The 14,859-nt window shown below is 39.6% G+C and overlaps 1 long non-coding RNA gene across 1 annotated transcript; it reads left to right on the forward strand.

Annotated features, from left to right (window-relative positions):
* The first annotated feature begins 307 nt into the window (after positions 1–307).
* LOC133561451 (uncharacterized) lies at positions 308–2,084 on the forward strand. The gene is made up of 2 exons (XR_009808701.1): positions 308–1,692; positions 1,959–2,084. It is a non-coding gene; the product is annotated as an uncharacterized LOC133561451 (long non-coding RNA).
* The last annotated feature ends 12,775 nt before the right edge of the window (positions 2,085–14,859 follow it).

The raw sequence follows: 14,859 nt of genomic DNA on the forward strand, positions 1-14,859 counted from the left end.
TGGTCATGAGCTTTGGGTCATGACCGAAAGGATAAGATCACGGGTACAAGCGGCCGAAATGAGTTTCCTCCGCCGGGTGGCGGGGCTCTCCCTTAGAGATAGGGTGAGAAGCTCTGCCATCCGGGAGGAGCTCAAAGTAAAGCCGCTGCTCCTCCACATCGAGAGGAGCCAGATGAGGTGGTTCGGGCATCTGGTAAGGATGCCACCCGAACGCCTCCCTAGGGAGGTGTTTAGGGCACGTCCAACCGGTAGGAGGCCACGGGGAAGACCCAGGACACGTTGGGAAGATTATGTCTCCCCGGGTGGCCTGGGAACGCCTCGGGATCCCCCGGGAAGAGCTAGACGAAGTGGCTGGGGAAAGGGAAGTCTGGGCTTCCCTGCTTAGGCTGCTGCCCCCGCGACCCGACCTCGGATAAGCGGAAGAAGATGGATGGATGGATGGAACTTCACCTTTATCGTTAGTTTTTTACGTCAAAAATCTCTCTTTTCGGTCTACATTCTGTGTCTGCTTCTAAGTACTCCATGATGGTGTGCTGCCGAACATGCTCCCCTGCTTGTAAAACCAGAAATGTCATGAAGCGATGACGACGCGCCGTCATGCCCGTTAAAAAAGGGAGTCTGGGGGGGAAACCGGTACTTTTTAGAAGCAGTATAGTACCGAATATGATTGATTCATTCATACTGCGGTACTATACCAGTACCGGTATACCGTACAACCCTACAATATACAACTTCAACCCTTTACTAATACCCTCCTCCATTCACATCCCATCTCACCCGGTTTATATATAACCTAATGTAAGTAATCAAATGTATTTCTAATGTATATTCTTGTTCTTATGCTATCTGAACTCACTATGTTCTCTGCTGGCTGTACATATCTTACCAAGTAAGACCTACACTGTTTCAATGTCCACATTTCTCTGTTGATGCAATTGTTGATGACTGAAGTACTGATATCAACCAAAGCTCCTCATCCCACCCCCCGGATTGTAAATAATGTAATTAATTCAATGTATATACTATGATGATTAACCTGTATGATGACTGTATTATGCTGATAGTATATATGTAGCCGAGCTAAATTTAATTTAATTTTATTTTTAATTTTTGGTAATTTATTTCACATAATTTTATTTCACATCATTTTCTGTTGTGAACTTCCCCAAAAGTGTCTGTCATTGTAAATAGGTTCCGCCCTATTGTTTTCTATTACATACCTTTTTGTTTCCCTGGGGGGTGATTTGGCGTTGCACCTGTGTGACCAGCTTCAGTGAGCACTGACTCCTGCAGCTGGTAAGTCATGCTTATGTCTCTCTCCTTTTTATTTTTTTATAAACTTTTTGCCTGTCACTTTTAAAGTATTTTCAAAGTGAACACTGTTTTGTGGCATGCTGTTAAGCATCCGGGTTGAATTCCCGAATTTTCGTTTTATTAAAGTGTTGTAAAAAACGGACTTATTTGCTAAATGATGTGTGGATTAGCTTAATGCTAGCAGCAGTTGCTGCGGGGTTTCCTGGCCTCGTGAGTTTGTGCACGGGTTGGGGGTACTCTGCTGCGTCTGTGTGGACATCTTGTGTGCTGCTGTGCCATTAATGTGTGTGTGTTTTTTTCCCTTTTCTTTATTCTGTAGTGGAGAGAGATACTGTGGACTGTATGTGACGCCCTTTTCTTTTTGTCCCTATGAAAAAGGTATGTCTGTTAATAAGTTTTGGCATTGTTTATTGTAAGTAAAAAAATATATAAAATGAGTTGATGTGAGTGGGGAAAAAAAGAGGTGATTTGCTACACATAATAAGGACCTTTTTTTTTCTTAATGTATATTTTTGCTGTCTGCTGATGTATATACTTTATATACTGTTTTTTTATTTCAATTAATTTGTTTTTGGACTATTTTGTGCTTTGTTTGCCTTTTCATTATTTTTATTATCATTATTGTTGTTGTTTCCTTTTGTAAGCATAAGTTAGAGTTTCGGTGAGCACTGACTCCTGCAGCTGTGGAGAGAGATACTGTGGCTGTATGTGACGCCCTTTTCTTTTTGTCCCTATGAAAAAGCTGGTGAATAAATCCTCCTCAACTCGAATCCTGTGGTTCATCACGAAAAAAAGACACAACGCAGAACACTGACTGTTACATATATTTGTACCATGAATTGATTTACGTGGACTTAAACAAGTTGAAAAACGTATTCGGGTGTTACCCTTTAGTGGTCAATTGTACAGAATATGTACTGAACTGTGCAATCTGCTAATAAAAGTATCAATCAATCAATACAATGGGATGGACACGAATGAAATAATGAAGCATGGTTGGTTGCATTAACAAAGGCCCTCGCAGTCTGGTAACCTAGCAAAACAGGAAGTGAGCAGTGGGAGGGTCACACCAAACAGCCAATTGCGTATTAGTGTCAACTATCAAGTTTGGTTGCGCCATCTTGCCGTCTCGCTGTTGATTCTCTGCATGGACTGAGGAGAAAACGTAAACATGAGTGTTGCAGAGAGCGAATAAATTGTGGATAAAACAGAAAAAGTCATCCCCGCAGTATCGTACTTTTTTTGAGTCTTTCAAACAGCTGCGCTCATTTTTTCTTTTTCAACCTTTGTCCGCTCCCTATTCGGATGTACAGAAACAACAGGTAGGAACAAAAGTGCTGGACTGTATAAATAAAGTAAATAACAAAATATAATAAATGTGCTACTTTAAGATATTATTTTGATCCCCCATTATTTATATAAAAGCTACTGAAAAACCTCAAGTCATTTCCATACTTAAATAATAACTAACAGACCAAATTAAATGTTACACAGAACACGTAATTCCCTAACAGTAAACCTGCAAATAATTGTTCTTCCCAGGTTTCTCTGTTTACATTTTCACTATTTTCACTCTTGTTGCACATGATTACTTAATTGTGAAGTGAATTATATTTATATAGCCCTTTTTCCTCAAGTGACTCAAAGCGCTTTACATAGTGAAACCCAATATCTAAGTTACAATTAAACCAGTGTGGGTGGAACTGGGAGCAGGTGGGTGAAGTGTCTTTGATTGGTTGATTGATTGATACTTTTATTAGTAGATAGTACAGTACATATTCCGTACAATTGACCACTAATTGGTAACACCCGAATAAGTTTTTCTACTTGTTTAAGTCGGGGTCCACGTTAATCAATTCATGGTAAGGACACAACGGCATTGACTAGGAAGGCAGAAGCGGGGATCGAACCTGCAACCCTCAAGTTGCTGGCACAGCCGCTCTTCCAACCGAGATATACCACCTTAGTTTTAAGATATTATTGTTAAGTGTGATTTTAGACTTTAGTTAACATTGATTGTTTGAGTGTTTTCTACGGTTGTGTTGACATTTCCTATCCTTTCTGCCTTGACAACTGAGGAGATTATTATCAGAGGAAAGTTACATGATGAGGTGACGACTTGTCCAGGGTGTACGCCGCCTTCCACCCGATTGTAGATGAGATCGGCACCAGCGACCCCATAGGGAATAAGCGGTAGAAATGGATGGATGTTAACATTCAATATATTTTTCTCCTGGTCCGATAGGTCAGTGGTTCTCAAATGGGGGTACGCATACCCCTGGGGGTTCTTGAAGGTATGCCAAGGGGTACGTGAGATTTTTTTTACATATTCTAAAAATAGAAACAATTAAAAAATCCTTTATGCATATATTTATTGGATAATACTTAAACAAAATATGAATGTAAGTTCATAAACTGTGAAAAGAAATTCAACAATGCAACATTCAGTGTTGACAGCTAGATTTTTTTGTGGACATCTTCCATAAATATTGATGTTAAAGATTAATTTTTTTGTGAAGAAATGTTTAGAATTAAGTTCATGAATCCAGATGGATCTCTATTACAATCCCCAAAGAGGGCACTTTAAGTTGATGATTACTTCTATGTGTAGAAATATTTATTTATAATTGAATCACTTGTTTATTTTTCAACAAGTTTTTTGTTATTTTTAACTTTTTTTCCAAATAGTTTAAGAAAGACCACTACAAATGAGCAATATTTTGCACTGTTATACAATTTAATAAATGAAAAACTGATGACATAGTGCTGTATTTCACTTCTTTATCTCTTTTTTTCAACCAAAAATGCTTTGCTCTGATTAGAGGGTACTTGAATTAGAAAAATGTTCACAGGGGGTACATCACTTAAAAAAGGTTGAGAACCACTGCGATAGGGTATAAAAATATTAACAACTATTGTTATTGACAAATATTAAAAAAAAAATACAGTTTTCAGCCGTATCGCCCAGCCCTATTTGGAACTAAGTATATCCTGCTCATACGACAGCTGTGACCACTCATCAAATCCCGCAAAACCAACTACTTCCATCCATCCATCCATTTCCTACCGCTTTTTCCCTTTTGGGGTCGCGGGGGGCGCTGGCGCCTATCTCAGCTACAATCGGGCGGAAGGCGGGGTACACCCTGGACAAGTCGCCACCTCATCACAGGGCCAACACAGATAGACAGACAACATTCACACTCACATTCACACACTAGGGCCAATTTAGTGTTGCCAATCAACCTATCCCCAGGTGCATGTCTTTGGAAGTGGGAGGAAGCCGGAGTACCCGGAGGGAACCCACGGATACACGGGGAGAACATGCAAACTCCACACAGAAAGATCCCGAACCTGGATTTGAACCCAGGACTGCAGGACCTTCGTATTGTGAGGCAGACGCACTAACCCCTCTCCCACCGTGAAGCCAAACCAACTACTTATAAAGAACAAATCAGTTAGTCATCATTCTGTTTCCTTGGCAACCTGTGATGGATGGCTCTGTTGCCACCCATCTTTTCTTTACCGCTTCACCTGCCCGGGGTGACAGGAAGCTGGAGCCTGACTTTGGTACATCCTGGACTTGGTCGCCAGTCAATCACAGGACACAATATAGACAAACAATTCACATTCACATCATCACTGAGGTGAAACTGAAACTCAATCAGCCAAGTGAGACACTACATTACCAATAAGATGCCAAGAATCAAGACTGGAGATGGGTATCGTTTACATTTGCACCAATTATAGTGCCAAATCGGAACTTCAAAAAGAGATGAAAAAGTAAAGTTTAAGGGGTAAATTGAATTTAAAGCAGCCTTGTGGTAATACGGCTTTTGAAAGTAATTGAATGACGAAATCAAGCAAAGCAAAGACATAATTAAATTGGGGGAAAAAAACACAAAAAATGTGTATTTGATAGATACAGCACAGCAAAGAGGAGAAAACAAACTATCTTAAAGGTGTGTAATGTATTAATACCGACTACATTTGATGAAATGATGAGTATGTGTGAATGTAACATATGATATTGTATTATTTGCAGTAAAATACTGAATATTGGTGTGTATAAAGTGATTAAGATCATTGTGATGATTCAAAGATAATTATGTATCAAGAATCAGACTATTATGTCTACGTGAAGGGGCAGGACAGAATAAACGTTCGCTTCTCTTCTTACTGCAAACAAAATGTTTCTGTTCAATTTTTTTTTTTTCAATATTTCAGAGAAACATTTTTTTTTCTCTGAATTGCTTTGAATGAGGGCATTTTTTGTTGTTGTGTCCGAAGTAATAGTAATAATAATACTAACCATAAATTACATTTCTTAGCGCCTTTCAGGAAACTCAAGGTCGCTTATATAAAATACATCAAAACCAAGGCATAAAAATAAATAAAATAATACAGATACTTTTAACACTACTAATTTCACTCTGCACATTATTGGCAAATATGAAGCCAAAGTTACCAAACCCAAAACTTAAAATTGTAAAAAAAAAAAACTGTTTTGCCATAACAGACCCAGACCCCTTATATCCCTACTGAAATGAGATGTTCTTATTTAAACGGGGATAGCAGGTCCGTTCTATGTGTCATACTTGATCATTTCGCGATATTGCCATATTTTTGCTGAAAGGATTTAGTAGAGAACATCCACGATAAAGTTTGCAACTTTTGGTCGCTAATAAAAAAGCCTTGCGTGTACCGGAAGTAGCAGACGATGTGCACGTGACGTCACGGGTTGTTGAGCTCCTCACATACTCACATTTTTTAAAAATCATGGCCACCAGCAGCTAGAGCGATTCGGAGCGAGAAAGCGACAATTTCCCCAATAATTTGAGCGAGGATGAAAGATTCCTGGATGAGGATAGTGAGAGTGAAGGACTAGAAGAAGAAAAAAAAGACGAGGGCAGTCGGAGCGTCTCAGATGTTATTAGACACATTTACTAGGATAATTCTGGAAAATCCCTTATCTGCTTATTGTGTTACTAGTGTTTTAGTGAGATTATATGGTCGTACCTGAAAGTCGGAGGGGTGTGGTGACCGCCAGTGTCTCTGAGGGAAGCCAAGGAGGAGCCAAGAAAGTCGCAGCTGCCTCTTTGACAGCTGCAGGAGGAATGACTCAAGCTCCGCTCATGTCTACGGTAAGAGCCAACTTAATACCATAATTTTCTCACCGAAACCTGCCGGTTGACATGTGGGAGAGAACCATGTTCGCTTGACCGCTCTGTTCCATAGTAAAGCTTCACCGTCATCTTTAGGGAATTTAAAGAAAGAAACACCGGCTGTGTTTGTGTTGCTACAGTTGCTGCAATACACCGCTTTCCACCTCCAACTTTCTTCTTTGTAGTCTCCATTATTAATTGAACACATTGCAAAAGATTCAGCAACACAGAAGTCCAGAATACTGTGTAATTATGCGATAAAAACTGACTACTTTAAGCCGTGATCGGTGCTGGGAGAACATGTCCGCTAGCACCGGTGACGTCACGCGCACGCGTCATCATACTCGTCATCATTCCACAACGTTTTCAACAGGACACTTCGCGGGAAATTTAAAATTGCAATTTGGTAAACTAAAAATGCCGTATTGGCATGTGTTGCAATGTTAATATTTCATCATTGATATATAAACTATCAGACTGCGTGGTCAGTAGTAGTGGGTTTCAGTAGGCCTTTATAGGCTTTATTATACTAAACAGAACCTCTACACCAGGGGTCACCAACGCGGGGCCCGTGGGCACCAGGTAGCCCGTAAGTACCAGATGAGTAGACCGCTGGCCTGTTCTAAAAATAGCTCAAATAGCAGGACTTACCAGTGAGCTGCCAGTGGGAGAGTGGCCGTGCGCAACCCGAGGGTCCCTGGTTCAAATCCCACCTAGTACCAGCCTCGTCACGTCCGTTGTGTCCTGAGCAAGACACTTCACCCTTGCTCCTGATGGGTGCTGGTTGGCGCCTTGCATGGCAGCTCCCTCCATCAGTGTGTGAATGGGTAAATGTGGAAGTAGTGTCAAAGCGCTTTGAGTACCTTGAAGGTAGAAAAGCGCTATACAAGTACAACCCATTTATCATTTATTTATTTTTAAAATTGTATTCATTTACTAGCAAGCTGGTCTCGCTTTGCTCGACATTTTTAATTTTAAGAGAAACAAAACTCAAATAGAATTTGAAAATCCAAGAAAATATTTTAAAGACTTGGTCTTCACTTGTTTAATCCAACTTTTTTTATTGACTTTTTCACATATACAGAAAAAAGGTGCAAGTCGAAACAGTACAATTTTAAAGTCAGTGAATTCTTCATACCTTTACCCCTAAAACCACCCGCCCTTCCACCCCACTCAGGTCGAACCAACCAGGGACACATGGCACAAACAACAAGTAAGATGACAAAGACACACACATTCACACATACACCCATACAAGACCAAAAATAGAAAGAGACTAAAAGGAGAGAGAAAGGGAGAAAAAAATAAAATAAATAATAATAATACTAAATAAAAGGGAGATTATTCCTCATCTGCTGGTCTTCACTTGTTTAAATAAATTAATTAATTTTTTTACTTTGCTTCTTATAACTTTCAGAAAGACAATTTTAGAGAAAAAATGCAGCCTTAAAAACGATTTTAGAATTTTTAAACACATATACCTTTTTACCTTTTAAATTCCTTCCTCTTCTTTCCTGACAATTTAAATCAATGTTCAAGTATTTTTTTTTAATTGTAAAGAATAACAAGTACATTTTAATTTAATTCTTCATTTTAGATTCTGTTTTTTCAACGAAGAATATTTGTGAAATATTTCTTCAAATTTATGATTAAAATTCAAAAAAAATATTCTGGCAAATTTAGAAAATCTGTAGAATCAAATTAAATCTTATTTCAAAGTCTTTTGAATTTCTTTTAAAAAATTTTGTTCTGGAATTCTAGAAGAAATAATGATTTGTCTTTGTTAGAAATATAGCTTGGTCTAATTTGTTATATATTCTAACAAAGTGCAGATTGGATTTTAACCTATTTAAAACATGTCATCAAAATTCAAAAATTAATCTTAATCAGGAAAAATGACTTATGATGTTCCCTAAATTCTTTTTTAAATTTTTTCCAAAAGATTTGAATTAGTTAGTTTTTCTCTTCTTTTTTCCGGTTGAACTTTGAATTTTAAAGATTCAAAATTGAAGATAAACTATGTTTCAAAATTTTATTTTCATTTTTTCCCCTGTTTTCTCCTCTTTTAACCCATTCAATTAAGTGTTTTTTTCATCATTTATTCTCTACAAAAAACCTTCCGTAAAAGGAAAAAAAATGTACGACGGAATGACAGACAGAAATACCCATTTATATATATATATACATATTTACTAAAGGTAAATTGAGCTAATTGGCTATTTCTGGCAATTTTTTTTAAGTTTGTATCAAACTGGTAGCCCTTTGCATTAATCAGTACCCAAGAAGTAGCTCTTGGTTTCAAAAAGGTTGGTGACCCCTGATCTACATAATCATTATTTTTCAGGTTTAAATCTCAGCCCTTGAAAATTAGACATGCTCGGTTTTATCACACACTTTGACTCGCGCACGTATATGCTGTGAAAAGGTAGCACGCTACCTTACGCCAACACGCCGCCACTCTTGTTTAAATAGCAGATCTTCCCTGCCAGCCTGCGATAGCACCTTTCTACACGGCTGCTGCAGCCATCTGTTTCATGTCAGCACTGCAACACAGGGCTCGAATCTGTTGCTGTTTTCATCTAAGCAAAATAAACAGTGCGACAGATCAAGTCAAATAAACCTTCTTGAGAGCCCCCCGGCCCCCCCCCCGGCCCCCCTCATTATTTGCATCTCGAAATAATATTTAACCACATGATGAAAATTGTGTCACTAATTCATACCAAATGCAGCAGTGAGTAAAGAAGAACCCAAGTTATGTATATTGTTTTCCTTTCTGTCGCTAGAACCAATCAAAATATTAAAAACCACTAGAATATTCATGCAATGCAGCTCTGTATTAATGCTACGACCGCACGACGTTAAAAAAAATAAATAAAAAGTTCATTATCTCTTTGACAGTGTATTGTGAGTCACATCATTTGAACATCTGTTCACATTAGTAAGTAGTAGTTTAAAAAGGACCTATTGCTTCCAGATGACCAACATTTCACTGACACATTCTCATTGGGTTTTTTGCTCCTGAAAATGAATCTTGCAGTCATTTTCCATTTTATCAATTAGTTTTTGAGTAATCAGGAGATAACTAACTGTATTTGGAACCCCACCTTTCCATCGCCAGATCGATATGCCGCCCCCTCTTGGTGTGATGCCATCTACAGCAGGGGTCCCCAACCTTCTCTTTCTATGCCACATCAATGTGGAATGCACTCCCAACAGGTATAAAAGTAAGTGCATCTCTATATTCCTTCAAAACCGCTCTAAAACAACACCTCCAGGCGACTTCAACCCTTTACTAATACCCTCCTCCATTCCCATCCCATCTCCCCGGATTGTAAATAACCTAATGTATATAATCAAATGTATTTCTAATGTATTTACTTGCTCTTATGCTATGTGAACTCACTATGTTCTCTACTGGCTGTACTTATCCTGCTAAGTAAGACCTACATCAGGGGCGCCCATTACGTCGATCGCGAGCTACCAGTCGACCGCGGGGGGTGTGTCAGTCGATCTCCAGCCAGGCTTTTAAAAAAAATAGACCTAAAAATTAGTGATCATCAATCTTCACCAAGACGTCACTTAAATGACATTCACGGTACCGGAGGGTCTTGTGAGATGACGCTGGCTGCTGCAAGATCATTATTATGAAAATATGACCGAGAGGAAGGCGAGAAACACTTTTTATTTCAACAGACTCTCGCGCCGTACCTTCCGTCAAAACTCTAAAGGCCGACTGCACATTTCCTATCTTCACAATAAAAGCCCTGCTTCATGCTGCCTGCGCTAACTAAATACAGAGTCTCGGAAAACTGGCGTGCACAAGTGATCCCTCAGAAAGCTGGCGTGCACATCACTTGTGCACGCCAGCTTCCCGAGACTCTTATTTTGTTAGCGCAGGCAGCATGAAGCAAGGCTTTTATTGCGAAGATAGGAAATGTGCAGTCGGCCTTTAGAGTTTTGACGGAAGGCACGGCGCGAAAGTCTGTTGAAATAAAAAGTGTTTCTCGCCTTCCTCTCTGTCATTTTTTCATAATAATGAACTGGCAGCAGCCAGCGTCATCTCACAAGACCCTCGGGTGCCGTGAATGTCAATCAAGCAAGCTACGGAATTTGCCGCCAATGTTTTTCTTGTAAAGTGTATGGAAGCTGGATGAATTAGATGCCAAAAACCGACCACTTTCATGTGGTATTGTACAGAAAGGACAACTTTTTTTCTCCTCCATTTGAAAATGTGGGCGTTTTCATCATTACTGTCTGATTCCAATCAATGCAAGTCATCAGAATCAGGTAAGACACCAACTTATATTCTTGTCTTTGTGAAAGAAAGACATCTATATGTGTTACACATGCTTGTATTATCATTAAACACATTTAACTTGTTTACAAAAATGTCTCTTTCATAAATGAATAAATATAAATGATATATATAAATGAGGTAGATCCCCTCGAGTTGGTCAATTGAAAAGTAGCTCGCCTGCAGAAAAAGTGTGGGCACCCCTGACCTACACTGTTTCAATGTCCATTTCTCTGTTGATGACTGAAGTACTGATATCAACCAAAGCTTCTCATCCCACGCCCTAGATTGTAAATAATGTAAATAATTCAATGTATATACTGTGATGACTGTATTATGCTGATAGTATATATTTGTACCATGAATTGATTATCGTGGACCCCGACTTAAACAAGTTGAAAAACTTATTCGGGTGTTACCATTTAGTGGTCAATTGTACGGAACATGTACTGAACTGTGCAATCTACTAATAAAAGTATCAATCAACCAATCAATTTTTCTCACCACGGACCGGTTTAAAGTAGGCATTATTTTCAGGGACCGGCTTTCCACTCGTGCCAGATAAAAATATGTGCAAAAATAAGTGCATGAAAAATACAACTCACTATAAGGCTGAATTAGTGGGAGCCCTGGGCTTATTTCTTTGCAACGAGAAGCAAATGGAAATCAGCCTTTGGCTACGATTTGGCACCTTTATATTTTATATAGGCTTCACTATGGCACAGGGGTTAGTGTGTCTGCCTCACAATACGAAGGTCCTGAGTAGTCTGGGTTTCAATCCTGGGCTCGGGATCTTTCTGTGTGGAGTTTGCATGTTCTCCCCGTGACTGCGTGGGTACTCCGGCTTCCTCCCACTTCCAAAGACATGCACCTGGGGATAGGTTGAAGGGCAACACTAAATTGGCCCTAGTGTGTGAATGTGAGTGTGAATGTTGTCTGTCTATCTGTGTTGGCCCTGCGATGGGGTGGCAAATTGTCCAGGGTGTAAACTGCCTTCCACCCGTTGTAGCTGAGATAGGCACCAGCACCCCCTGCGACCCCAAAGGGAATAAACGGTAGAAAATGGATGGATGGATGGATATTCATTAATGTGCATTGTATCATGTCACTACGTTATAACAAATATAACAAATGGCAACCTACTATGAGGAGTTGTATTGTAGATCTTTAAACGAGCTTATTGTTGTGTCTTGTGGGACACGCAAAAGTTAAGTTGGATAAAATGCACTCGTTTATAAATTATTTAATGTTTCTCTGCGGCCCGGTAGCAAATGTGTCACGGACCGGTACCGGTGGTTGGGGACCACTGATCTACAGAACTGGATGACATTTCCCTGCACAGACAGTGTGGATAAAGTCATGTAAAACTATCATTTTGATCACTTCATTGCATGTATTGTCTCCCTGGTCCAAGAGCACTTTCCAAACTAAAATGATGAAATGAGTTTATTTTGGTCATATAATCCAGTGTTTTTCAACCTTTTTTGAGCCGAGGAACATTTTTTTCATATAAAAAATACAGACACACCACCTGCAGAAAAGGTTAAAAAATAAAACTCCAACATGTTGTCGCATCTTATTTTGAACTTGTTGTTTCCTGTGCGTAGTGCATTAGTTCCTGTCTTGTGAAGTGAAGTGAATTATATTTATATAGCGCTTTTCTCAAGTGACTCAAAGCGCTTTACATAGTGACACCCAATATCTAAGTTACATTTAAACCAGTGTTGGTGGCACTTGGAGCAGGTGGGTAAAGTGTCTTGCCCAAGGACACAACGGCAGTAACTAGGATGGCACAAGCGGGAATCGAACCTGCAACCCTCAAGTTGCTGGCACGGCTACTCTACCAACCGAGCTACGCCCGTCTTGTGCTGTTATTTTGGTGGCAGATTCATGCCTTTCTTTGAGTGCTATTGCCTATACCTGCTTTGTTTTCGCAATCAAGACTATTTAAATTGTGCGTATGCTATCCTTCTTTGTGAGTACATTGTTGATTGTCATGTCATGGTGGACACTGTCTCCGCTCCACACACTGTAAGTTTTTGCTGTTGTCCAGCATTCTGTTTTTTTTTTACTTAGATTAGATTCGATTAGATTAGATCATCTTAGATTAGATAGTACTTTATTTATTCCTTTAGGAGAGTTCCTTCAGGAAAATTAAAATTGTCAGCACAATCCCATTCAAGATCAGACAAACATTACAGGGAGACAGAACAGGATTGCTGACGGGTCTGCCGGCTTCCAGCGCCCCTTACAAAAAAGGTGAGATACAGGTAATAAACAAGTAGAGGGAATGGGAGAAAAAATTGAAGATTAAAATATAATTTAAAAAATCTGTCTAAGCCTGGGCCCTGGAGAGGGGGTCTAGACTAAGGCCAAGGGAAAACAACAAGAACTCATAGCCATAGTACACATCCCTCTCACATGTGTGTAAGAGGGAAACATCAAACATCACAGAAGACAAAGGACATTAAATCAGCGGATACAAGCAGCCACTTCTACATACAGCTATGAATAAAAACTAAAAGAAACATATACACTGTGGTGGCCTCTGCTGTGTTCCACGCCATTGTCCGCTGGGGTGGAGGGAGCATGGCCAGAGACAGGAGCAGACCCAACAAAGCAACTAAGAGAGCTGACTCCACTTTGTAGCCAGTTCAGTTTTACTTTTGTTTTGCAAAGCCATCCCTAAGCTTCAGTGCCTTTTCCTAGCGGTACTTGCCTTTTGGTGATTTTTGTTTTAAGCGTTAAATACCTTTTGACCTGCACGCTGACTCCCGCTGTGCTCTGCATATTGGGATCCCGACAAACCATCCTTGACGCGTTCCGACTTCTACAAAGCAATGAACAACCTGCTGCCCCCTACTGACATGGAGTATTACATGGTTACCCTGCCAAGCTCTACACAGCACAGACACTAGACAACGGCACATTATTCTAATTATTGATTTGCAAAAAAATATTTCTTGCACCAATTAGGTGAAGTTGCATAATTTCCCACGGCACACCAGACAATATCTCATGGTACAGTAGTGTGCCGCGGGACAGTGGTTGAAAAACACTGATATAATCAACCATTTTGTGTGATCAATTTAACAGCACAGATTATACATACAGTGGGGTAAAAAAGTATTTAGTCAGCCACCGATTGTGCAAGTTCTCCCACTTAAAATGATGACAGAGGTCTGTAATTTTCATCATAGGTACACTTCAACTGTGAGAGACAGAATGTGAAAAAAATAATCAAGGAATTCACATTATAGGAATTTTAAAGAATCTATTTGTAAATTATGGTGGAAAATAAGTATTTGGTCAACCATTCAAAGCTCTCACTGATGGAAGGAAGTTTTGGCTCAAAATCTCACGATACATGGCCCCATTCATTCTTTCCTTAACACGGATCAATCGTCCTAACCCTTTAGGAGAAAAACAGCCCCAAAGCATGATGTTTCCACCCCCATGCTTCACAGTAGGTATGGTGTTCTTGGGATGCAACTCAGTATTCTTCTTCCTCCAAACACGACAAGTTGAGTTTATACCAAAAAGTTGTATTTTGGTTTCATCCGTTCTCCCAATCCTCTGTTGTATCATCCATGTATCCATTTTGGTATAAACTCAACTTGTCGTGCTTGGAGGAAGAAGAATAATGAGTTGCATCCCAAGAACACCATACCTACTGTGAAGCATGGGGCTGGAAACATTATGCTTTGGAGCTCTTTTTCTGCTAAGGGGACAGGACGATTGATCCGTGTTAAGGAAAGAATGAATGGGGCCATGTATCGTGAGATTTTGAGCCAAAACCTCCTTCGAGAGCTTTGAATGGTTGACCAAATACTTATTTTCCACCATAATTTACAAATAAATTATTTAAAATTCCTACAATGTGAATTCCTGGATTTTTTTTCACATTCTGTCTCTCACAGTGGAAGTGTACCGATGATGAAAATTACAGACCTCTGTCATCATTTTAAGTGGGAGAACTTGCACAATCGGTGGCTGACTAAATACTTTTTTGCCCCACTGTATCAACAATCACACACACACAAAAAGAAAAAGAATGACCAAAAAAGGAATAGGCTGAGGCCAAGGCTT

Source organism: Nerophis ophidion, linkage group LG11 (genome assembly GCF_033978795.1).
Source record: "Nerophis ophidion isolate RoL-2023_Sa linkage group LG11, RoL_Noph_v1.0, whole genome shotgun sequence".
NCBI lineage: Eukaryota > Metazoa > Chordata > Actinopteri > Syngnathiformes > Syngnathidae > Nerophis > Nerophis ophidion.